This window comes from Macrotis lagotis, chromosome 1 (assembly GCF_037893015.1).
Source record: "Macrotis lagotis isolate mMagLag1 chromosome 1, bilby.v1.9.chrom.fasta, whole genome shotgun sequence".
NCBI lineage: Eukaryota > Metazoa > Chordata > Mammalia > Peramelemorphia > Peramelidae > Macrotis > Macrotis lagotis.
In genome coordinates this window covers 214928463-214955316 of record NC_133658.1, presented here as the reverse complement: position 1 = coordinate 214955316, position 26854 = coordinate 214928463, and positions in this window count along the sequence as shown.

The window sequence follows — 26854 nt, the reverse complement described above, 5'->3', positions numbered from 1 at the left end:
GGTCTAGTTTAATTTCTTTACTTAATGGTTTTGGTCTACTGTCTATATATCATGTACATGCATATTAGATTAAAAACTTCCTGAATGCAAGAATACTTAACATCAATCTAAACAGTGCACAACATAATTGCCAAGTACCATAAAACGTTTTGATCATGATGCTTTTATTTTGTTCAGCATTTGTTTAGCCATTCTCCAATTGATGAGTGTCCCCTCAATTTCCAATTCTTTATCACTATGAAAAGAGTTGCTAGATCATGGTATTTTTAAGCCATAGTTCCCTATTATTCTCCATTTATAATACTTTGTATAGAAAATAATTTATTGGGTCAAGATTTTCAGAGAAAATGACTTTCAATTCTATTAGTCCCTCTTTAACATTGCCAGATTATAAAACATTAGTTCTCAAATCCATTTGGCATGGTGAATTGAATGGTTAATATACCACCAAAAAAAGTTTTCTGCATATTCTCAGCCTGAATGAAGTAGCAAGCACAATTCATCCCATGGGAAAGTTTGTTCTTGGGCTTTTCCAGTTCATTCTAGCTGAGTCACAGGTTTTAAAATAGGTGAGATAAGTTTTGGGAAAGGAGCCAACATTTTTTGTTCATTCCTTGAACTTTTCACATTTATCCATCACTGGTTGACATATCCCTAATGACTGAATTATTTTGCAACCCTGGAGGGACTTTGCCCATTGTAATTTGATCATGAGGAGATGTGCATCGCTATTTTCAAATCTAAAAGTAGCAGTCAGATTTTCTTTCTCATAAATATCAATTGTTTTCCCAGATTCTTGCCTAATTAAATATCTTCAAAATGATTAAGCTGAAGAGAAAAGAAGCCTTCTTACTATTTGCATTATTGAAATTTGACCCTTAAATGACCCCAAAGTCTCCAGGCTAGTTTGTCTTGTAAGTCAGCACATGGGGTTGATCAGTGAAGGAGATTTGTCAGTCAGCTGGCATGAACTTTTATCCCATACCCCTTACCTTTAATTTTGTTCCCCAAAATAGGATAAGGGAGGATCTGAGACCCAATCTGCATCTACCTGGATTGTAAACTCCCTTCTGAGATAACACTAGGTCATTCCTTTATTTTAAACTTGTACCTATCAGTATTGTATTGCTTTCATAAGGAAAAAGTTAATCTTAAAGGAAACTAGAAGTTTGGGTTTGCATTCATACCCTATGCCATCCTACCAATGGGTGTCAACTTTGATGTTTTTTAATAACACTTTTTTAATTTTATCTATCCAGATTTTGCCTCTTTCATCAAGGTGAAGATTGAAAAAAGATTTTCTATTAACAGCATGGCCTCTGACAAGCTATTTACATTCTTTGAGCCAATTTCCTTGTCTATGGAACACAGGTCAGACTAGGTAGGGGCTTTTGCAGCTGTCTTTCATTTTTAACATTTTATTTTTCTAGGAAAGTAGCAAAGAAAAGGCAATTTTAAAAGGTAAAAATGAATTAGAAGGGAGAAAGGTAAGAGAGAGAGACAGAGAGACAGAGAGACAGAGAGAGGTAGAGACAGAGACAGACACAGACTTATGGAGAGACACAGAAGCACAGAGAGAGGGAGAGAGAATCAGATAGAGACAGAGATAGTGGGAGGGAGAAAGGAGGAGAAAGAAAAAGGAGGAAGGATAAGAAAAGGAAGGAAGACAGGAACAAGTTAGGAGGAAAAAGAAGAGAGAAAACAATTTGATCTGATGTGGGTGCAGGAATAAAGCAGAGCTGACAAAAAGGAAGATTCAGATGATGATTAAGAAAAACAATAAATAAAATAAAATAAAATGATACCAAAAAATCTAAGAAAAGTAATTGAAAAGAAGGGAAGGGAAAGGACAGGTGGAGAAAGGATAGGACAGAAATTCTGTAATGAATTAAATACCAACCTACCCCTATTTGTCCAAATCCTTACTCATCCTTCAAGGCCCAGTTTGAGTACCAAATTCTCCATGAAGTCCCACTGTTAGCATAATTCTGTAGCAGGGGTTCTTAGGCTGTGGTGTGTGTGTGTGTGTGTGTGTGTGTGTGTGTGTGTGTGTGTGTGTGTAGTTTGAATGCTTTTATCAGATGGTGAAATCAATAGATCTTATGTTTTTAACTATATAAAGAAAATATATATTTATTAAAACAGTAAACTCATGGACCTGATCAGAACCCACTTTTAAAGTAATCTTTTAATCTTTCCATTCCCTGAATTCTTTAGCTCTTTTATAATAATAGAGAATATTTACATAGTGCTCTAAATTTTATAAATCTGTTTCTATACATTATTTCATAAAAAGCTTTCTTTCATCATAATTAAATGAGATAAATAGTATAAGATATTATAAAGAAATTGAATTAGGGTAAATCTCAAAACTTGCATTTGAATTGAGATCTTATGATTCTAAAAAGACAAATCCTCCTGCTTCACCCATGTCCCTCTGTAACACATATTTGGACCTTAAACATACACAGTATTATATGTTTATTTACCTTTGGATATGTTAAAATTTTATTTCCCTAACTTCAATTTTAATATGTTCCTGATTTTTCTTTTTTTTTTTGCTTTTACTTAGGCATTTGGTAAATATTTGGTGAATAATGAATGAATTCAGCATTGAAATCAGACAGGGAATTTTCTGGACTGTGTACCCATCAGTTTCCATGTTATGCCTGGGGTTACAGTTTCTCTAAGTAGTCTGTAACATACTTACAACACAGATTCCCTCTAGGAAAAAGGTGCTGTCATATAACAGCTGGGTGCCCCATAGAGAAGAGTATCCTTGGATAAAATGCCTTGACATTCAGAGGCATGAGGATGATAGGGGTACTCATATATGCCCCTCAAGAACTATAGAATACTTATATCTATGGAGAAAATAGAGCTAAATAGCAGGTAACATCTTTCTGGAAAGGAAAATGGGGTTGGAACAAGAGGTCTAATTTACTCCAATTCATTAAGTGCTCATTAATGCCTACTACAGGAAAGTTAAATAGGTACCATCAGGATGGGGCCTGGAGGCAGGAAAGGAAAAAAGTTGCATCTTGCTCCATTATGGGTAACTGTCCTATAGGTTCAGAATTTTTTGCTATTCACTTTTGGCTTATCCTTTGGAAATTACATAGTATTGGACCTTAAGACCATTAAGAAAAATATGACATATTCTCAATAAGGAAAACTATATTCACATTTTAGCAGATTCATATAGAAAAGAGAACTGCTTCAAAATCATGTTTCATTTCTATATACATGTAGGCAACTCTCTCTACATATATGAACACACACACAAACACACACACACAAACTCAAAACATTATTCACATTAACAATCAGTGGATGGGTCATTGTTGATCTTCAATTAAATTCTAATTTTTAATTTCCCTTAACTAGGTAAGTTATATTTGTGTTGAGTCTTTTTAGTTGACCATCCTATGCTGGGCCCTTATTCTCAGCCCTGAAGAAAATCTCAGAGTAATGACATGACTGAGCAGCAGGACTGTGTTAATCATCCCTGCCTTTTAAACTGCAGGATCCCTAAGAAAATGAACAATTAAGAAAGTCCTATTTAAATTACCTTCCATAAAATGCCTGGTTAAAGTTCCCTCTTCTTGGCTCCCCCCCTCTCCCATCTACCCCCATTTTTGAGTTCAAATTTTCTCCTGTAAATTTAAAAAGAAAGACATTTTTGATTACTAAATGGTTTTCCACATGCAGTGAAATAATTTGACTTAATGAATACAAAACGACTCTGCTGAAATTCATTTATCTGGATTTAGTGTGTATAAATACCAGGAAGGATCAAGGAATTCATATTGGTTACTTATGAGCTAATGAGATAATCAGGGTTTAATGAAAATCAACAGTTATTAGCTAATCAGTTCAGCTTGGTGACTATTGGTCTGCTAGAGTAGGACAAGAATAATTAAGCAACACTTAAGGTATGGGAAGAACGTTAGTCAGAAATTGATGTGCCTATGGAAGCCTCCAAATGGCGGCCGTTTAATGGTCCTTTATACATCTCCATGGCAACCCACTTTGGTAATTCACAGAGCCTCCGTATAGGAAAACAAGGGGCAGAGTGTTCTTAGGAAGGTGCAATCCCCTTTAAGCAGATCTATAAGCATCGCAGATGAACAGAACTCTAAACATTCCTCCATGAATATTCATGAAGTAAGTTGTTTTTTGTAGCCTGCCTAGTCAGCAGTCACAAAACACATGGTGTGTGTTGGCAGCATCTTGCCTAGGTAGAGGGCTATGGACTGAGGCAATGGCAGGAACTAGGACCTGCGAGGCTGACTGACATTTCCATCTGTAGCTAAGGCTGGTAATTAACAGGAAGGAGTGTGCCTGAAGCATTGCACCATCTGCTAGGGAAACGGCTCAGTAAGAAAGGAGCTGGGTAGCATCTCAGTGGTGGCTCGATCTGGTTCCGACATGAGGCCGGGCATCTGTTAGCTGAGGAGATAGGCTATTAGGAAATTCAACTGGGAATGAACAACAGGGAAAGAGCACTCTGACCTAGCCCATAAAAGCCACTCTTCAGAAATGGTGTCTTTTTATCTTACTTACACAAGTCTTCTGAAAATGGTTTGCTGAGGGACCATTATGGATCTGTTTGAAGTAACACAATGGTTTCCAAAACACTGTTTTATTCCAACATGAAATTCTTGAAATCAGGATACAGCTGTCATCTTTTGACAATAGAGCTAATTTCAGAGCAAGGATATGAGGTTAAATTCCTTCTTTTGTTGTTTGGATTGGGGAGAAGGGGGAAAAAACAAAATTAACATTTAAATATCATACAATTCTACTCCAAGAACACAGAAAAATCCTGGGACTACCCTGATACAAAGTAAATGGGTCAGAAATCACCTCAAAATTTTATAGCCTCAAAATGTTTGCCTGTCTTGTCTTTGGTTTGGGATACCATTTTAATTTTACAACATAAACCCTCTTTTTTTGTTGCACCATTATTGCAATTGTTAGCTTCCAATCAAGCCAAGCTTCTGGACTTGGGTTTCAGCACAGTTTAATAATTACTTGGCTTATTGAATGAATTCTTTCCAAAGAAAGACTTTCTTTCTAAAGAAATATTTATTCTTTCTATCTAAAGCACATTTGAGCATTTCAGTGCTATGAGGATTTGACCAACCATGGAGTTTTCAGAGAGGTTCATGATCTATGAAGGAACAGTAAGGAAAGGAAAAAGAAAAGAAAAGAAAAACTTTTCTCTTAGTCTACCATCTTCTTTGAGAATTGCTCCTTCCTTTAGCTCTCTTAGTGGCCAGGTCTACTGAAGCAATAAACATGTTATCAGTCCACTCCATTTTGTTTGTGATATCCTGAACTAAAGAATCTAATAAAGGTTGGATTTAAAAAGAATAAAGCCACTACATTGTTGTGGAACCAGGAGAATTTGATATGTTTATAATTATTAGTGAATAAACTTAATTCTTTAATATTATAGAAACTTGACTGTTGGTGTTATTCTTTATACAGGTGTTGGTTGATGCAGTGAGATTCAGTCTTTATTCCTATAAAACAGAGATAGTTATACATATTACCTACCTTGTGGGTCAATTATAGAGAAGGTGGTTTATAACTTTTAAAACACTATAGCACTGAGTTTCTATTGCTATTTCTAAGCAAATACATAAAATTCTCCTCAGATGCCTCATTGATAAGCAAGGGAATTCCGAGTTTTTTCATTGTATGCCAATGAAGAGCAAGCTCTGGCAGGTCCTACCAAATGATCATGATTTTGAATAAAAGTTGAGTGATGGCCACATATCTGTCATTACAGGGCCAGCTCTGGAAGTTCAGAGAGACTCCTCAACAGAAATTTTTCTGCGGGGTGATAGAATTTCTGGGCACACCCTGCAGCATGTCTGCATCGGTGCAGGGTGTGCCCACACTGACGGAATCATGAATCATTGAAATATTGAAACAATATGGAACTGAAAAACAGGCAAACTTTTTGATCCCCTGAGAAGATGTGGTAGACATGTGATTTAAATAAATTGGAGATATTTTGTCTCTTGCTTTCTCCTCCTGCTGGTTTTCCTAATCCACTATCACATTATTATAGAATCACATATGGACTGCTGGGAGGCACCTCATAGGCAGTTTGCATCAATCTCATTTTACAGAGGAGTAAACTGAGTTTGATGGAAGTTAAATGACTTGTTGATGTCCCACAAATAAATATCAGGGACAAGATTTGAAGCAAAGTGTTCTGACTCCAATTTAAGAGATTCTTTCTCCACCCTGTCCCACCTCCACCATACTATCTCCTCAAAGTTCTCCCTTTTATTCAGTAAAATTTATCAAGCACTTATTATATCTTCATTGTAAAATGAGGAAATTGAACTCAATGGTCTCTATGGTTTATTTATTTATTTAGAATTTTATATATATATATATATATATATATATATATTTATTTATTTAGAACTTTTAGTTCTAAATGTGTGATGTTATACTCCTATTTGAAAAGTAGTATCATGGAATACTGATCTCAGATTCAGTAAGATATGGATGGGATCACATCCTGAACGTGCTTGTAACACAACCACAGACAACTTTCCTAATCTCCCAGCCTTCAGGTATCTCTAAGACTAGAAACTGCATAACATTTGGAAATACATAGAGAGAGAAATTCCTCATTGAGGAATACTACATTTCTCCCTCTCTTTGCCTCTGTCTCTATTTTTCTTTCTTTGTCTCTCTCTGTCTCTCTCTCTTTCTGACTTTGACTTTCTCTCTTTTCTCTATTTCTCTATCTCTGTTTAAATCTCGGTGTCTGTCTCTCTTCTCCATATATGCTCATTTAAACATATAATACAAACATGGAATCTATGAACCAGGGAGGATGAACAGACATTGAGTCTGTAGCAGTCCTTATAATAAATTATATGCATCTGATAACGGTCCTTGCTATTTCCCTCTTGCAGTCTGTCCAGTTCTGACATCTTGCTCTTGAACCCAGCAAGATATTATCTCTTAATGAAACGTTGATGTTCCTAAGTCCTGGAGTTCTACTTCCAGTTTAATGTTGTGCTTCACTATGTCCTCATAGCATTTCTGCTTTCTGCACAAATCTACTCACCAGAGAGCTGGTGCTTATCTATACTACTCTCTTCTGCCCTTTATTATGTCCAGGTTGCATTCAGCATCACTTTAAGATCAAGAAACTTGCCACTATTCAGGTCAGCTTTCATGTTGTTTGGTTCAGGGATTCCATAGATGAGACTAATAAAGGGGGAGGATAAGTGAGAGGTCAAAGTCTTATTACTATAGAGGAAGTTTTAAATCATCACTCATTTGTAGATGCAAATATCCAATGCAAAAAATAAACACAAAAGTGCACTAAATAGGTACTCTTTACAGAGTTTCCTGCTAGATGTTAGCTAATACATAAAATTTAGACAAGACATAGCCCCCTGGCTTCATGGAAATTGTGGTCCACTAAAATAACCCAGGAAGAAAAAATAAATAGAATATTTTAAAAAACAACAATGAAAGTGCTTTGGAGAGTCACAAAGCAAAATGTGAGGAAAGGTCATGGGGAGTTTGAGGTAACATTAAGGTCTGCCTTATTAACTATAAGAAAGTGATTCTCTATAATGTATTATGTGCAAGATGATGATAAAAGTAATACTAAATTTATTTTATTTAAATTAATATGCTAGAGGGTTTATTTTTGGGAAAAATACTAGCATATCTTCAACACTTGAAAAAGTCTTATGATAAAGGCAAAAAATGGTACTAATCAAAGTGTAAGCTATAAAATGGTATTGATTTAAGAAATTCTGATCTTTATATTTGAAGATGATACCTAAGATCCAAAGATGGTAGGCTGGGCATTGTAATTTATGTTTCATTTTTCTGGAGGTTTGTCTTGAATATCTAAAGTCTTTTTCCTTTTGCCCTTTCTGACCAGTTTCACATAGTTTGTACCTGGAAAATGAGAGAGGCTTTCTCTTCAAGATTATTGGCATGTAGTAACACAGACAACATAGCCTCAGTCCTCACTGATACCATGATATGATCAAGTAAACATGAACGATAATAGGGATTAACCACAAAGGATTTTTCCAAGAATCTTTCTATTTAAAAGCATCCTGGGTGGTATTGTAATTGTATCATAATCACAGATTCAGTCTCTGCCAGGACTAATCCCATGTGGGACTCTCTTGCAAGGAGAGTACCCTAAGCTTCCACAGGAAGGGTGCAAGACACTCAGGGAAGACAGACAGCACATTCATCTCCTATCTGCCTTTTTGTCAGCCCACAGAGACAGTTAATCTTCACTAACCATCTCCTCCTATCAGAAAAACTTCTTGGGAAACCTAGTCAGTATATCCCCACATTGTCTAACCTGCTGAAGTTTAAAGGATTCTAATTCTCTCTCTATAACCAATCAAATTTGGGTAAAACATCAAAGTCATTCAATAAATAAATAAAAATTTATTTAGTATCTCTATGAGTCAAATATTTTCTAAGTCTTGGGAATACACATGCAAATAATAAAGATATATCCTGCCCTCAAGGAGAATATAAACTAATAAGAGAGACAACCACACAAGGGTTAAGGGAAGATGCCTGGAAAACCAAAAGCTGTGTAGCAGATGGCTCTCCTTAAGTAGAGACACTGGAGCCCATGTACCTTCCCTCCAGTTTGAGGGCTCAATCAGAGGGGTATATGTGATATGTGAAACCTAGACAGATTCAATCTTCTGGTTAGTGCCAAAGAAGTCCAAAAGCAATGTAGCTAGACAGAAATGGAAAAAAGATTATGCTGATCCCTCTACTTAATGGTGGAATTTTTCTGAATGCAAGATCATAGTCAGTCCATTTGTACATTGACAAATGACATTCGTCGTTTCTGCTTAAATATTACAATTACAGCTATAAAAACAGAAGCACAAATATAATAAACAAGGGTGAGACTTTAAAGAGCTAGGCTCAAATCTACACTCAGACAGACATCTATTAGAATTGTGATACTGGAGAGTCAGTTTATCCCTTCTCAGGCTCACTTTTCTCAACTGCAAAATGGAGATTAAAAAATAGCAGCTATCTCATGAACTGCTGTCAGAATTAAAGGATATAATAATATGTTTACCTTTATGTGTATGCAATTTGTATGTAAATATTTATGTATCGTGTCTACTTAGTAGCATTGGAGGCAGGAACTTCTTTAATTTTTTTTCCTTTTTACCTCTAAGACCTAGCAGAATAATTCAGATATAAAATGTACTTAATTATTTTTGTTCAGTCAATAGGGTAATTTCTTCAAGGCTCAGATTCTTCATTTTGCAGACAATGCTAATACTGTATTTATTTCATAGGGCTAATTTGATTTAAATGAGTTATAATTATTTATGAACTATTACTTTGATAGAGGCAGTCTTGGAAGTGGTAATATAAGGGTTCAAATTCCATCTTTAAACATGTACTAATTGAGAGATCCTTGGAAAGTTACTTAGAACACTTCACAGTGTCCTAAGGAGCTATCCAAGACTGCAAATTACCGAGAAGATGCTGAACTGTATTAGTTGACCAATGAAATCACAAGTCACAGAAATCTCTAGTCCATGAAAATTCAAGTGTTTTGTTTTCTTATGGAAGAAAGATTCAAAAATATTATATAAGGAATTCCAAAATGAAATGGAAGGACATATGAGATAACCTCTGAGGTTCGTTATGATTTTGACAATACCAGCACTTTTTAGTTATTCAAGGGAAAGAGTTGCTTGTCATTTTTCCAGTACACTATAATTTTGATCATTCCTCCAATTCTTTTGTGTACGTCATCAGAATTTTTGCACAGCAGAAAATCATATGAAAGAGGGTCAGGTATTTTGTAGGAAAGGAAAGTGTCTTGTTTTAGATGCAAGAATTGAGAGTTTGTGTTTCCCGAGAAAGCATAGGATAATTAATGGTAGAAAGGAGGAAAAAGTGTTCTCTGAATTTTTATGATTCCGACCATAAAATACATAGTATTGAGTCTGGTCAATTTCTTCTGTATCAAGAATTCAAAATAAGAATGTTTTATATATTCATCTATTTTTATCTTATTCTTATACATCCAAATAATAAAAATACAGAGCTAAAATCTGATGTTAGGCCAGAAAACTATGCTTCTTTAGACATCTCTCCACTTTGGATATGGACATTAACTAGTATTTAAAAATACAGTTTTCATTGTTTAAATCATTTTTTCCCTGTGATGGCCTTCTGCATACCCACACATTCAGTTCATGCAAGAAGGCATTATCAGATTCTATATTTTTACTATTGGTCAAAGCATCAAAGAATCCAAAGACCTAAGCTACTTAGGAAAATACAAAGTGTTATTGTCATAATCAGTGAAATCTACCACAAAATTTATTGACCTAGATCATCCAATGAAGCAATGAGAAGACACATGTTTTGAAGAAAAAGAGATGTGGAGGTGGAGCATAGAGACCGAGTAGGAACTTTATAGCCATTTTCTAATTTTTAGAGTTCTGTCAAAGGAAACTTATATTAGACTTGTGCTCCAGAAGGCAGAATTAGGATTAAAGAGTGGAAGTAACCAGGAGATAGTTTTCTGTGCAACGAAGTGAGTACATTTTAAAATACAAACAAATAATTTGGAACGTCCTAACAATAGAGTGAAACATATTTTGATATAATGTTTACTACTATTTATAATAGTGTTAAAAATAATAGGGTTGAATAATAGGACAACCTTAAATCTGGTTGATCTAATATAGAAAGAATTTCCTGCATCAGCAAGAAGTAAAACAACATGATCTTCAATGATTCTTCTAATTCTAAAATCTTTCCTAGTGAAATGCAAATCAGACAACTAACCTATTATTTGGTGGATATATACTTCATAAGGAACACTGTGGTAGATGCTCTGATAGGTACAAGAATTGTAGATTATGGTTTCTGCCCTCAAGAAGCTTGAAACAAATTAATTTTGAATCAAGAATGCAAGTTGTCATTCAGGGAGATATCTTTCCCTTTCACTGAATGATTGATTCTTGATTGATTGATTTACTTTGTAATAATTATATATCTTATGTGAACACAGCACTTAATTGTTGAAGAACTCTACATATTTTGCACATCTTTGCCCTCACCACAGTCCCATGTGGTAAATAAATAGTGCATGTTTTATTTAATCTTAATTTTTGATGTGACAAAGGTGGAACTCAAACTTGTCTTCTTGATTCTAAAATCCAGTAACATTTTTAAAAGCAAAAAAAGATGTTTTCTAAAAGGACAAAAATGTTTGTTCATATTTTATTGCATTTAAATTCTCACAAAGCACTTGATTTCCTCTTCAATATAATTTTAGTATGAAAGAAAGATGAGCATTTTAAGTGTCGTTATACAAATAAGGAAACTGAATTTCAGGAGAGTTTAATAATGACTTGGTCAAGTTAATAGAAAAATCTGGATTTGAACCCAGCTTTTCTTAAAATATGTTTGGTACTCTTTCCAAGGTAACACATTGTCTCCCAGCAGAAGAGGTAGGAGATTTTGTTAAAAAAAAGATAATGGATCATTTTAATTCAACAAATGTTATTATTAATTAGAATATTGAGTTTGGAACCAGTGGACTGGCCTTTGAGTCCTGGCCTAATATCATCTATATGATCTCAGAAAACTCCCTTTCTCAAATACCAGTTTTATCAACTGTGAAACAAAAGGACAAAACAGATGGTCTCTAAAGTTATTTCTAGCTTGAAATGCAATAATTCTAAGAAATATGAGGAAAAAGTAGTTAGATAAGACTGTATGTTCATTAACATTATCCTGAGTCAGCTCACATATGTAATGAAATAGTAGAACCTTTCAAAATTATTCAAGAAAAGGTAATTTTTTTTTTTTGTAGGGGAGGGAAGGTGGGTAGGAACATTTACTTAATTAAAGAACACCAAAATTTGACTCAGAATGCTAAACCATCACCACCATAATAACAAAAACAACAACACTAAACTAGGGAAAATAAAGTTAGAGGGTAGCTTGGCCATGTTCTTGAAATCAATTATGCAAGCTTTATTTGAAAAGGTGTGGACAGCACGCATACTTCTCCCTCTATATCAGCATCTGATTGACCAGGGGCATAGTGTGGCCAGATTCCTCAATAACCGCAGAATTTCATTTCTAGGAGACCATGCCTAATCTCATTCAAAAGAGTGTTGGCTGGGGACTGGACAGGCTTCCCTGTACAGCTGGCAAAATGAACTAGCCTATTCTCCCCCCGACTATTTTACTTCCTTTCTCACTCAGATATCATTTTCCAAGCCAGCAGGTTTCCTTTAGCATTCAATCAATAGCAATATGTCCTCAATCAACATTTTTCATTTTTTTTAATGCAACACTGTCCTTTAAAGCTTTTTGCAGCTGGTTGGCAACTGAATTGCTGCCAATAGCCTCAGAGAGCTCTACCCTATTGTATGCACATCAGTAACCTTCCCCAAGCTCATCAAATGCCTGGGAGCAAAACTGACACAACTGTGAACTATATACAGGTACCAGAGCAAAGAAGCTCTCTTATCTCACAGGTATGGAAAGGTCAGGATTAGTAAATGAACAGAAAAGTTGGAGGAGGGAAGAGAAAAGTAGGCTAAATGTGTGAGAAGTAATTTTCATAGAAAGGCATGAATTCAGTGTGCAGGTTGGAGGGAAGAACCTAACTAGACACAATAGTCAAATCACCTGATGTATGGGGAGTATTCAACTAAGTGTTAATGAAAGCCTGCTCATCATTAACAATCATTGTTAGTCAAGTGACTCCCCATCTCCAGACTACTGTTCTCTCATCCATTAAAAAAAAGGATATTTGTGATACTTGATGTCTAGAAGGTCCTTTTCAGGATTGACAATTCTATAATTCATTTATAATGGACTGTGGACCCTAAAGAGATTCCATATATTTGATGGTATGGGTATTCTTGAAGGGTCTACTCCCTGGATCAGCATTTTTCCAAGCAAATACAGATCTAAATAATGGGCTGTTTAATAATATTATCATAGAAACTCATGTGCATACAATCTCCACTAAAATGTTGGACAAGGGTACATTTGATTAGCCAGTGTAAATTTTCCTACCAAAATAACCAAGTTCTTTTATCATTAAGGGATCATAAAAAAAGGGTTAAGGAGCAAACAATTTCTAAGGGTCCTTTTCAGTTTTTTCTTCTATATTCTATGGCTGCTTCCATTTTTAATAAACTGTACTCTAAGGTGACTTCCGACCCTGTAATTCATATTCTACATTCTAGGTTTTAAGGTCCTTGTCTATATTTATTCTCCTATGATTCTAAGATATTATCTTTTTTTAGATAAAAAAATTTTGTATATGGTGAATGCCTGAAAACAGAATTACAAGTCATCAATACAATTCTTCCCTAGAATCTCTTGCAAGTTTGGTGCTTGTTTCTATCCTAGTAAAGGGAGAGAGACAGAGAGAGAGAGAGAGAGAGAGAGAGAGAGAGAGAGAGAGAGAGAGAGAGAGAGAGAGAGAGAGAATCTTTTAATCATTAACTTATTACAGAAGAGAGATGCCTCTCTTCTTGGGGTGGGACCTTCTGATGCTTTGTCTCTTTCCCAGAATTCTTCAGCAGCAGTCCATGGCTTGAAGACTTTCCCCAGCATTTCCTGACTGTGTGTTTTTCTTGCCAGACCTTCATGTAACAGCTGCTGAAGCATCCGATTACCGCATGTGTGTGCACAGATGGGGCTGTGCTGCAGTGACCCTGCTTCTCTGTTAAGCCTGACTGTGCTTGGCCATCTTCCTTGGCATTCAATGTGGCTCAGAGAAGATGTTGACGAAATTGGGCAAGAAGTCTCTAGTGCAATAAATTTGGAAGGTTCAAGATACAATTTATAGATTTAAGAAAGATAGAAGAAAACCAATGTTCTATAAACTTGCATATTGATTTAGAATTTGATGCCCAGCTGAGCTGATAGTGAAACTTTTCTTTTATTATTAGCATTGGTGAGGCCTCTCCAGTGCAAAGCACAAACCTTTCAGGGTTCAATGTATTGAGTAATTCTTGTTCATGTTTTTCCTTAAATCCTTCATAGAGAATACACTCACTGTATATCCTTCCCATGCTTATTTTGCTATATTGGAATTAACAACATACTATTTGCATTGTCTATGGTTTATTCTTCATCCTCAATAAATGCATTCCATATACTTTTCTGTCATTCTCATCTGAGAATGGGAACAACACTTGAGTGAAAGTATTATCTTTTAGCAAGCAATCTGCTTATGATCACCTTGTGTTACGATTATAAACCTAGAGTTGGAAGGGCCCCCAAAGGCTATCCCCCTTCTAAGACCCCTTCTCTAGGGGAAAAAACCCAGACATACTTTCTCTTACTTGCTTCCCTTTCCAAAATCCTATTTCTTTTGATCTCTGTATTGCTATCCTTACTTTCTCCTGTGTTGACTTTATCCCCATGGGACATCATTTTTTGGAAAAATCTGTCTCACTTTGCCACATTTACACCTGAAATCTCTAGCAGCCTCTTCTTCCCAATCATCTTGAACACCTTGCATGTATCCTTCCCCTTATTGTATTATCTTCTCTAGTAAAAATGAAAGCTCCTTAATGGTAGAGAATGTCTTAATTGTTTGTATTTTCATTTCTATCATGTTTAGGTGTCTAGCACATATAGTATATGCTAAATAAATTGTCTATCTCTCTTTCTAGCTATCCTTTCTAGTTTAACTCATTTTACAGATGAGGATAATGAGATCCAAGGATTTTAAGTAACTTGATCAAAATATAGTCATATTTGGTGCTATACTAATTTGTGTAACTTTGTATGTATTTGATATTTGCTTTGTTCATGCCAGGTTCCACTAGAATGCTAGATTTTCATGGATAGAAATTTTTTTCTTTTTTTTCTTTTTTTGTCTTTGTATCTTACTGTCTAGCCCAGTGTGTCTGTTACATAGTAGTTGATTTATAAATGCTTGTTGTGTTTAATTGAATTTAGCTATAATTTACCAAATCTCCTTTTCCTTTTACAATGGTAAGGAAAGTGTGATTCCTAGATTGTATGATCTAATGAAAGCCTCTGCTTCAAAATGAACAATCAGTCTTTGAAATAATAGGGTATTTTCCCAAGACATGGAGCTCAATGGCATTATATGTTTTCATGTGTATATTGGATATTTGGCACAGGATAATGATGCAAAATGAACCAAATGTTGATTATCATGTTCAATCATAGGTACCCCTCTTCTGGGCATAAGGAAGCTGAATGGCATACAAAGAAGGGCAACCTTGGTTGGCGAAGATGATGAAGGCAAGGCTGTTGAATTTATATTTTGAGAACTAGAGGTAAGTGTTGGGAATAACATGACTTAAGGACTATATGATTGCTGACCTCAAAAACTTGAAGAATATTGAAATGCAAAAGTTTTACTCTTGATGTACCTGGCACCAAAGAAGTAGGGAAAATGACTGGAAGGTACAAGGACAGATTTAGTCTTAGAGGAAAAACTTCATAACATTTAGAACAATCCAAAACTGCTATTGGCTGCCCTCAGATATAGTGAATTTCCTCTCCTTAAAGATCCTAAAGGCAAAGCTGGTTTAATACTTTTTTAATGAAAAAGTGTTCCTTTGAGGAGATGGATTAAATTAAAATTATGAGTTTCTTTGCAAATTGGAAATTCTCAATATATACAAGATTGGTTAGGCAGATATAAATTAAACTAATTGAGAAAGAAAATGAGGAAGGGAATAGTCTCTTTAATCTAATCCAAAAAGAACAAGATCCTCAGGGTTTCTGACCCAAAACAGAAGCAATTGCTATTTAATTTCACTCTTGACCAATCAGGATCCAAATAATGACTAGGTGGAGTTTAGCTTGGGACCTATTGCTGGACAATCAGTTGAGAGCAACAGGGCTGGGGCAATGTCCTAGTCAAACTGAGAGCAATTAAAGACTCTAACTTAAAAAAAACCAAGGTCTCCCACTGCATCCAGGGCTATCTCTCCTCTTGCATATCTGGCCATTGGACCTAAATGACTCAGGAGGAGAAAGTGAAATTGGTGAATTTGCAGTCATCCCTAACCTAAATGCAATTCACTTGCATGTCTTTGCATCAGATCCCTGATGTCATGGTCCTCTTCAAGAACAAAGGGCAAACAATGAATTAAGCAATCCTCCTTTTATATATATTTTATTTGTTTTCCAATTATATAAAATATTAGTTTCTACCTATCATTTTTGGTAAGGTTTTCAATTTTACAATTTTTCCCCCACCTTCCCTTCCCTCCCCCCAACCCCCCACAGAAAGCAGTCTGATAATCTTTACATGTTTCCATGCTATACACTGATCAAAATTGAATGCATTGAGATAAAAATCATACCCTTGAGAAAAAAATAAAATATTAGAGATAGCAAAATTATGTGGTACATAAGAGAACTTTTTCTTTTAAATTGAAGGTAATAGTCTTTGGTCTTTCTTTAAATTCTACAGTTCTTTCTCTGGATACAGATGGTGTTCTCCTTTGCAAATATCCTAAAGTTGTCTCTGATTATTGTACTGATGGAATGAGCAAGTACATTATGGTTGATCATCATCCCATGTTGCTGTTAGGGTGTACAATGTTCTTCTGGTTCTACTTATCTCACTCAGTATCAGTTCATGCAGGTATTTCCAGGCTTCTCTGAAATATCATCCCTCCTGGTTTCTAGTAGAACAATAGTGTTCCATAACATACACATATCACAATTTGTTCGACCATTCCCCAATTGATAAACATTCATAAGGTTTCCAATTCTTTGCTACCACAAACAGAGCTGCTATGAATATTTTTGTACAAGTGATGTTCTTATCCTTTTTCATCATCTCTTCAGGGTATAGACTCTAGTGTTATTGCCAGATCAAAGAGTATTCACATTTTTATTGCCTTTTGGGCTTAGTTCCAAATTCCTCTGCAGGAAGTTGGGATAAGTGCACAGCTCCACCAACATTGCATTAGTGCCCCAGATTTCCCATATCGGTTCGAACATTGATCATTGTCCTTTCTGGTCATATTGGCTAATCTGAGAAGTGTGAGTTGGTACCTCAGAGATTAAGCAATCTCCTTGAGGGTCATAAACATTTTCACTCCTACAATAAAAATATTGATATTGATACTTGATATAATACCTTACAAAAGATGCCATATATATATATTTATATACATATACATATAATTATATTTGCTCATTCTTGTGAGGATACACAAATATTTAACATATATGAATGAATACATGTATAGATATGATAAAAAATTGATAGAGAGATAAAGGTAGAGAGAGTTAGAAAGATAGAAGCAGATAGGAAGAAAGAAGAAAGAAAGAAAGAAAGAGAGAAAGAAAGAGAGAAAGAAAGAAAGAAAGAAAGAAAGAAAGAAAGAAAGAAAGAAAGAAAGAAAAAGAAAGAAAGAAAGAAAGGAAGGAAGGAAGGAAGGAAGGAAGGAAGGAAGGAAGGAAGCAAGGAAGGCAGAAGAAAGGACGGAAGAAAGAAGAGGAGTAGGAAAGGAAAGAAGCAAGCAAGAAATAAAGAAAGAAATAAAGAAAATGGGCAAATAAGCAAACAGAGATAGTTCTTGAGGTAATAGTCTGCTAATACAATAAGTATTTTTTGATTGGTTGATATTAAGGTGATAGTTTAAAGGTACTATAAAGTGCCTATATATTTAAGCTGAAATGTGTACTTAAAACAGTAAGGGTCTAGCAACTTCTAAGTATATTTTGATATTTTGCTAAGCAGATGTCAATGAGAATACTACCAAATTTTCATTCTCTAATTCATCTAATCAACAAACATTTATTGATATTCTAATTTGTTCAAGAAGCTAGGGAGATAAAAATACTGAATAAGAAATAGTCTATGCATCATGGAACTTGCAATCTAATTGTGAGATAATAAAAATATAATAAAAATAAATGTCCATAAGTGTAAGGTATATAATAAAAGTCTGAATAAAATTCAATGAGAGTTTGGAGGAGAGCTGTAAGCTTGAAAATTGGTTGAATGTCTGAATGCAAAGGGGAGTAAGTTAATGGTTTGTTGTCAAATTGGAAGGTTGTGCTCAGAAAGCCATGCTTACCTCATGTTATTTATTTACATTTTAATAATGATGTCAATAAAAGTATACAAGAACATGCTTTCAAATTTTCAGGAAATACCAAACTGTTCTTTCTTTAACTTTTAAAATCTTATGCATCTAGGCTCCCATACCTTTGTGGTCTTATTTCATATCACTACTTTTCATGCACCAACTAACTTCCAAACAGACTTGCTAGCTGTTTGTCCTTCCTTGTGAGATCAAAGGTGATCTTTTATGTTCAAGAAGCACTCCCCCCCCACTTATGACTTTTATAATATCTACTTATTTCAAAGTACAACTCACATGCCTTCTGTTAGCCTTCTAGCTGAGAAAGATTACCACTCTCTGAAAATTACATAGTATGTATTTTGAGGATCAAATGAAATATTTTTGAAGTATTGCACAAGCCTTAAAATACTATATATAATGCTAGCTAAACTTTTTTGGTTTTGTTGTTATAAAATAATAAAGAAAGGAAGTCTTGTAGCAAATTTCTCTATTAAAAATCTAATAAATACATAATACATATATTTAAACATTCCACAATTGTTAAAAGCTAAAAATATTTTAGGCTAATTTCAAAGGAATAAACATAAACTACCAACATACATGAGGACAAAATAAAAGATCCAATCAGTTATAAAAAAAAAGAAAAATAACATAACAACTCAAAGTTTCATTTCATATCCATGAGATAAGTAAAAATAATAAAAGTGAAAATATAGAGGAGCTATGAGATTATTGGCACAATAACATAATTTTGTTGGAACTGTAAATTGGTCTAGATATTTTAGAAAGTAATTTTAACTATTTTCAAAAAGTTAGTCATTATACAAACCATTTGACCCACTTACTAGATTTATACCAGTATTAGGGTTAAACCTCAAAGAGAGCAAGGAAAGAAGAAAAAGACCCAGTACAAATCTATTTATATAGTTCTTGTATTAAAGAAAAGGCATGGAAACTAAAATTTAGAAAACTATGCTATATAAATTAATCAAAACAACCTAATAATGGGACATAAAATGATAAAAAGAAACTTTTTCAGAGGAACCTGTGTGAACTGATACCCAGTGATATGGCAAGAAACCAGAATTTTTTATTGTTTTGCTGGTTTTACAATAGCAATATTGTAATGAAAAAACAACTCAGAAAACTCAACAACACTGACCAACTATGACTTCAGAAGACTTAAAGTGAAAATGCTCATTATTTCCCTTCTGTTTTCTTTTTCTTTTTCATTTATATACCTAACTCTACTACTTATGAAATATGACTAAGCAAAAGCTGTCATATTTGTCACATGAAAACATGCCTCATTATGTACCTTGATTGTACCTTGAATACAATATATATATATATATATATATATATATAAATTATAAAAAAGAAAATTTGGGCATGGATAGTAGTTTTAAGAAATGAATACCAGGTTAAGTATGTCACCTCACAATAGTATGTACAAAAGATTGTGCTAAATAAATAAATGAGTTAAATCCTTAATGTTCTCTGTACTAGCTGACTATCTTTTCTGTGCATGTTTATTGAGCAATAATAATAATTCAATGACTGAGTGGATGAATAAATATGGATCTTTGCAGCTGGTTTATGGTTCCTAGGAGGCTACAATAATGTTAAAAAAAAACTTCGTAGGATTTGTTTGTTTTGTTTTTCATTTTCATGCTACATAAGATCAATTTCTTATGGTCATAAGCATTTGGATGCACAGACTACATAGATCACATCATTAATGTGATTTTAGTCCAAATTGTGGTGTCTCCAATCATTTGAATTTCCTGTAGAGCCTGAAAAATTTAGGTAAAAAAAAAGTTAAACAGCTAACCATAGTGAAGTAGAACCATCACCAAAAAAAAAACCTTGGGATATCATTTAATTTTTGAGTTTAAATGACTTTTTAGTGATGATCTAATCTAGTGATTCTTGCAAATAGATTTCAACTTGAATGGAAAGAAAGTACATATTTATTTTCTTTAAATTTTCCTTAACTTTCTTTCAAATATTACTTAACATTCTGAGAAATTCTCTAGATCTTACTGTATTTCCAAAGGTATGTAAGACACAGAAAAACTTCATTCAGTCAGTGCATTTTGTTTATTTAATGATAGCAAACACTATTTCAATATGCATAAAATAAAGTGATGTGAAACCAGAAACTGCTGCTATGTATGTTTCATTTTAAGTGTACATTAAATTTAACAATATAGTCAGTTTGTAAAAATAATTTATTTAGTACTTAATTATATGCTAAAAACTAAAGATACGAAGAAAGGCAAAAGTAATTCTCTCTAGAAGCTGATATTTAATGGGCAAAACAACATGTAAATAAAAATGTTCAAGATATACATAATATAGGGTCAATGGCAGGTAATCTTTGAGGGAAACACCTATCAGGAGGAAGAACCAATAAAACACCTCTTTAAGCAAGAGAGATGAGGTAGTATTTTGGACTCCATGGTGTCTGAGATCTCAGTTTAAATCTATAAAGGATATCCTCTAAATCATTTAAAAATACATTTGTTGAGGATGTCTCCTAGTTTTCTTCTTCATTTGATATCGAAAATCAGAGGATTGCTGAACAAAGTGATCTCTGAAATTATATCAAATAATCTGTTATGATTTTATGATGTCAGTAAGACATATAACCAGTTACTTTCTAAAGCTGTTTTTGTTTCCATGTGTTTAATTTTATAGCTTTTATCTGACCTCTTCTTCTTTTTCTATTGCTATCACCACCTCTCAATTCATAACCTCAAATGAATTTGATTTCCTTCTTTTAATAAGTATAAGAATTTATTTTAAGGAAAGTGGTAGCTTCACTTGGTTTAAGACTACACAGAATATCATGACCTACCCAGGATAAGTTGATTATCTGAAATTTCATCATCATGCTGATTGACTTAGGCTTTGATATCCAACTACTTCTCAATTCTTTTGTGACCTCTACCCTATGATGGAGGTTGGAGTATGGAACATCAAGTACTGAACTCACTCAAAATTCTCCTTTAGAGAGAGAGAGAGAGAGAGAGGACTGGGAGCTGAAGTACATCAACAGTTCTGCTTGACTTGGACTCCATAACTCTGTCTCTCTTGAGGTTCCTCCATTAGATTCTAAGCTTCTTGAGGAAAAGGGAAGTACTTTTTCTTTTCTTTTTTTCTTTATTTCTTTCTTTCCTTACCCTCCTCCTCTTCCTCTTCCATTCCCTTTTCCTCTTCCTCTTTCTTCTTTTTTCAATACTTAACATATAAATGTTTTTTTTTAATTGAAATGTAGTCAATAAAAATATATGAACCCATTTTCATGTCTTTACATATCCATCATCTCTGCAAGAAGGCTTCATTTATTTTCAGTCTTCTTGACTTAGAGTCCAAGTCTTCCTTAATTTTTTTTTGGGGGGGTGTTATATTATTGCAGTCACTATGCAAATTATTCTCCTAAAAGCAGTTTTTTCCAGGACTAGAAACTGAGGTCAAGAGTAGAAGTGATTTGCCCAAACTCTTAGAGTTAACAATTATTTAAGCAGGCCCTTAATCCTAGATCTTTTGAATCCAAAGGCACCATTCTGCCTCACATGTCCTACTACATCAAGAATAGATACCACCTTTAAGAAATAGAGGGAAATCAGCACATGCCATATTGAAAGAAAACACATTTGACATTTATCTATTTTTTAAAATGCTAAAAAGCAATTGTCTGAATGGTTTCCAGAAAGTTTCCTTGGTGAATGTCACACTTCACCCCTCTCTCTATATGTATCCTTATAAGACTGCCATTTTATGCCACATTTGCCAATGGACGGCATCCAGAATTTCTGCCACCGAATTTCACACCTCTAACCTTTGAGCTAAATACAGCCCTGCACTTATTCAAGCTGTTGCCTCTGTTTAAAGAAGCAATCTGTTGAGAAATGATACAGCTTTTACTATCCACACAACTTCAGGATGGGGTCCCATCCAATGTAGAATGTTTACAGGCCTCATCAAAGATATATAGCAGTAGAGAAGGAATGAATTCCATGTTGATTGGGTAGAATGCATTTAATTTTTGTAGGTTTCCCCCAGGTATGTTAGTTAAGTAATATTCATAAGATTTGTTTTTTTATCCATTACAAGTAAGTTTCCTTAAAAATAAAGTCAAGGAACTGAGATAGGCAGGGAAGGTCTTTTGAATGGCTTACTGTTTGTTGTTGCTGTTATATTGTGTCTGGTTCTTCCTGACTGTGTCCTATACTGTCCATGAAGGTTTCTTGGCAAAGACACTGGAATGATTTGCTATTTCCTTCTTCAATAGATTAAGGCAAACAAAGGTTAAGTGACTCAGGTTCACACTGCTTGTAACCATCTGAGGGTGGATTTGAACTCAGATCTTCCTGACTCCAAGTGAACTGAATTATCTAGCTGCCCCCAACTTGGTCTGACACTGACTGCTTAATTTTATCTAACATGATTTTCTAAGGGTCTTGCAATGTTGGATGAAGTTGACTTTCAGACAGGATATCACTGTGATGAAAAGAGGCAATCCTTTCCTCATTGCTTTCTATTTTCAATCAAAGTCATGATTGGCTTTGAAACTCTATTCAAATACTGTGTTGACTTTTTCTGTTAGTTTATAAGTTTCTCCATTCTTACCATCACATTTTCCTATTTATTTCCCTTCCCTCCCTGCCCCCAGTACATAACAGTGATTATAAGCACCTGACATGAAATTTAAATTGGAAAAAGTCAGAGCTGGTGTTTCATCAACCTGTAAGCTGTACCATTTTAGGAAACAGGGAAATGTAGTGTTTGCATGACACATTTTTTACCCAAAAAACAGTGAGGTAAGGAAAAAAGGGAAGAGACTAGTTAGCAGGAAAGGATTTATTTTGGGATTTTTTAAAAAGATCTTTTATTCTTAAATTGAGATCTCTGAGTTCCATGAAATTGGCAGTCATTTATGGCTGCTAAGAATGAAATGTAATGGAATGAAATCATAGAATTTTTAGTACTGGAAGGGACCTAGGAGATCATCTCAGGGAGTACAATTCACTCATTTGACAAACTGGGGGTGGGGAGGGAAGGCTCAGAGAGTTGATCACTCATCCAAATTTCCATATACTTAATGGCTAAGCATTTAAATAAAGCAAGATTTAATTGTAGGGTCAGGGAACCAAAGTTCAGATCCTAAATCACTTTACCTCCCTGATTTTCATATTCCCCATTTGTAAAATGGGGATAATAATTCTTGCATTATCTACCCTTCACAGTTATCATAAATGTTACTGTAAAGTGGATAGAGCTAAGCCTGGAGTAAAAAAAGACCTGAGTTCAAATTTGACCTCAAGCACTTACTAGTTCTATCACCCTGAATAAGTCAGATAAACCTGTTTGCCTCAGTTTGCTCATCCATAAAATGAGCTAAAAAAGGAACTGGCAAGCCATTTCATTATCTTTACCAAGGAATACTCAAATGAGGTCATGAAGAGTCAATTATATCTAAATTGACTAAATGATGACAAAATTAGAAATAAAATTATCAATAATAGTTTATGAAAAATAATAGTGTATGTGGTACATCTCCCAGTCATAATAATAATAATACATTGTTATAACCTATAAGGACCAGTATAATATATTTACACCATACTGTCCTCAGAAAGAGTTTGAAATTTTGAGTTAGGGAGATTAGGATTCAAATCAATTTTTAGCTATATGACTTTAGAAGAGTAAGTCAATTTCTCTAAACCTCAATTTTCTCAGCTATACAATGTACATAATTATGCCTCACTGGGTAGTTAAGTCTTGTATGAAATATTTCAGACAAAGTTCTTTGAGAAATCTGGAGGCATAAAAACATCCACTATTCTTCTGATCAGTACGATTAAAATTCAAAATAGTAGGATATCAGAGTCAGCTAGAAACATAGAATGCAGATTTGCAAGGAACTCAGTGGTCATACAGTCCAATTCTTTCTATATAATACCTGACACATGATCACATCTTCATTATCTATAGGAACATGCAACTCAAAACTTTATGGTACACATGATTCTACTTGAGGCAACTATTATTTCTAGAAAACACTTCTATTAGAAAAAACCTCTCCCCTTCCACACAGATATGCCATCAAAAATATTATCTTTCCCCTACAACTTTCCAAATATTACTTTTCCTGTTACTGTAGTTCTTTTGTATGGTCCTCAGGATCACAATCTAGGAATAATCTTGAATTCTTCTCTATCTCAACACCCCCCCCCAAAAAAAATCCAACCTGGTGCCAAGGCTCGATGATTTCACCTCTGCATCAGCTCTCAAATACGGCCTCTTTTCTTCCCTGATGGCCCCCTCTTTGGTGCAGGACCTCATCGCCTCCCATTTAGATGGTTATAATAGCCTGTTTGTGGGTCTGCCTGCCTCCAGTCCTTCCTCACTGTCTTCCACCTTCTATTCAGTCACTAAAGTAATTTTCCTAAAATTCAAGACTTATTGCGTAAGACCCCCCCCCCCCCACCTCAACCCCACTCCACAATAAACTCCTGACTTCCTCTTGTCTTCCATGGAAATATGAAAAGTTCTGCTTGACATTTAAATTTCTTTAGCTTTCTCCTACATTTCCAGACTTCTTACTCTTTTCTGCTCAAACACTTGCTCTTCAATCAAGTGACACTAGCCTTCTGGCTGTCTCATGAACAAAATATTCCATCTCAGCTTTGGGTATTGTCTCTGACATGCCCGGAATTATCTTTCTTCTCCACTCTGACTACTGATCTTCCTTGCTTCCATTAACACCCAACTAAAATCCCACCTCTTACAGGAAACCTTTCCCAATCCTTCTTATTTCCAGTACTTTCCCTCTATTATTTCCTATTTATCCAATAAATAAATAAATTGATTTTTTACATATTTTTGATATATAATACTTGCCCTATTAGATTATAAACTCCTTGAAAGCTTACAAAAACTATCTTTTGCCTCTTTTGTAATGCTTGATGTTTCTAGGCTTGTTAAATTGAATTGAAAAAAAATGTAAAGTTAGCTATAAAGGTCTTTTTTGACCTTAAATGAGCATAATGGATGATTTTCCTCCTAACATTCTGTCCTAAGACCTCTTCACTTCTTCTTTAAACTACTCTCTGTGAAGATTCAGGGATTTTTACTATTTACAATTAATTCACTTTTTCAGTTTTTTCCATATTAATAATCTTCATATATTTTGAAGTCTAGTGAAGCTACTCTTTTAATCCCCCATTTCATTCTTCCCCCTTTCATTTCCTTGTCTTTCTCTGTGATTCATACTTAGAATGTATTATCCTTCTATCTTGGTCTAAAGAAGGTCCTCCTCTTCTTCAAGACAGAGTTCAGGTAGGACCTCCAGCAGGAAGCCATCCAGGACAAACCAGTGCAATCAAAATGATCTCTCCCACTTCAAATGTCATACTATATTGGATTTCTCTATTATATTAATCACATTGGCATTGAACAATAGTTATTTTTACTCTTATATTTCCTTCCTTATTAAAATATCGGTTCCTGGACATGGGGTCATTGTGACATCAATCTTGGCAAATCTTCAAGCTGAGTACAGTACCTTATACTTAGTAGATGCTTAATAAATGTTTGTTGAATAAATGAATTAAACATAATTTTATGCTGCCAAGAACTGTTTGCTAATTATTTTATTTATGGGAGATTTTCTCCCCAAAGATATTTAAAACTCTTTCAGGGAAGAACTCTACTTTATATTCCTATCCCTAACAGCTCCTTGCAGAGTGCTAGTGTCATGGTAGGCTTTTAGTGAATACTTACTGAATTGAATTTTTCCCAGTGTATTTAGATGGCCCAACATAAGAACTAAACTTGCTTGAGCTCATCCCTTCAACTGCTGGCCATTAGCAAAAAAGTAGAAAAGAGAAATCAGGTATTCAGGCAGAATCAAAGAAACAGGGGGGAAAAATGGCTGAGAATAGCTCCGACTCATCTCTTTCATGATAGCAATCTGTTCTGCTAAGAGTGCCCTATTTATTTTTTACTTTAAAATGTAATCCAACATTATTTTAATCTCAGGAATCTTTTATTCACTTAAACATTATTGAGGCTATCTTCTCCTAAAATATGTTAGTACAGTATCACTTTAATTTTTAATTTTATTAAATATTAATTTATAATAATTATGTTTAATATATAACAAAATAATTTATAATGATAACATTAAATTATTTTAACACCACAGACCTCCAATGGTATCCATTCAAAACTTTAGGCTCTTTAACTATAAAATTGGAATAATAGTAGCTCCTATCTCATAAGATTGTTATAACAGTCAAATGAGACCATTTGTAAAGGGTTCAGTAGAGTACTTGGTCACATAGTAGGCACTTCATAGATATTGATTCTCTTCCTCCTTTTCTTTAAAAATGATTGCTCTCTCAATGACTAGGGGAGGAGCTGTAGGGAGAGAAGGAATTTGGAAATCAAAATATATTTAAAAGAAAATTAAATATAAAAATAAATGAATGAAAATTAAAAACAGAACAAAAAATCCCACTGCTTGAAACAAAGTTAGAAAAAAAAATGAAACAGGAAGAAAGATAGTCAATGAAAAATAATAAAATCCAGAAAAAATGATATTACTGGATCCAGATTGTGATTATAATATATCAAATTTATAGTCTTGGGGGAATGAAGAAAATTTGTAAACAAAGATAAAATTGTTGTAGAGGCAAAAG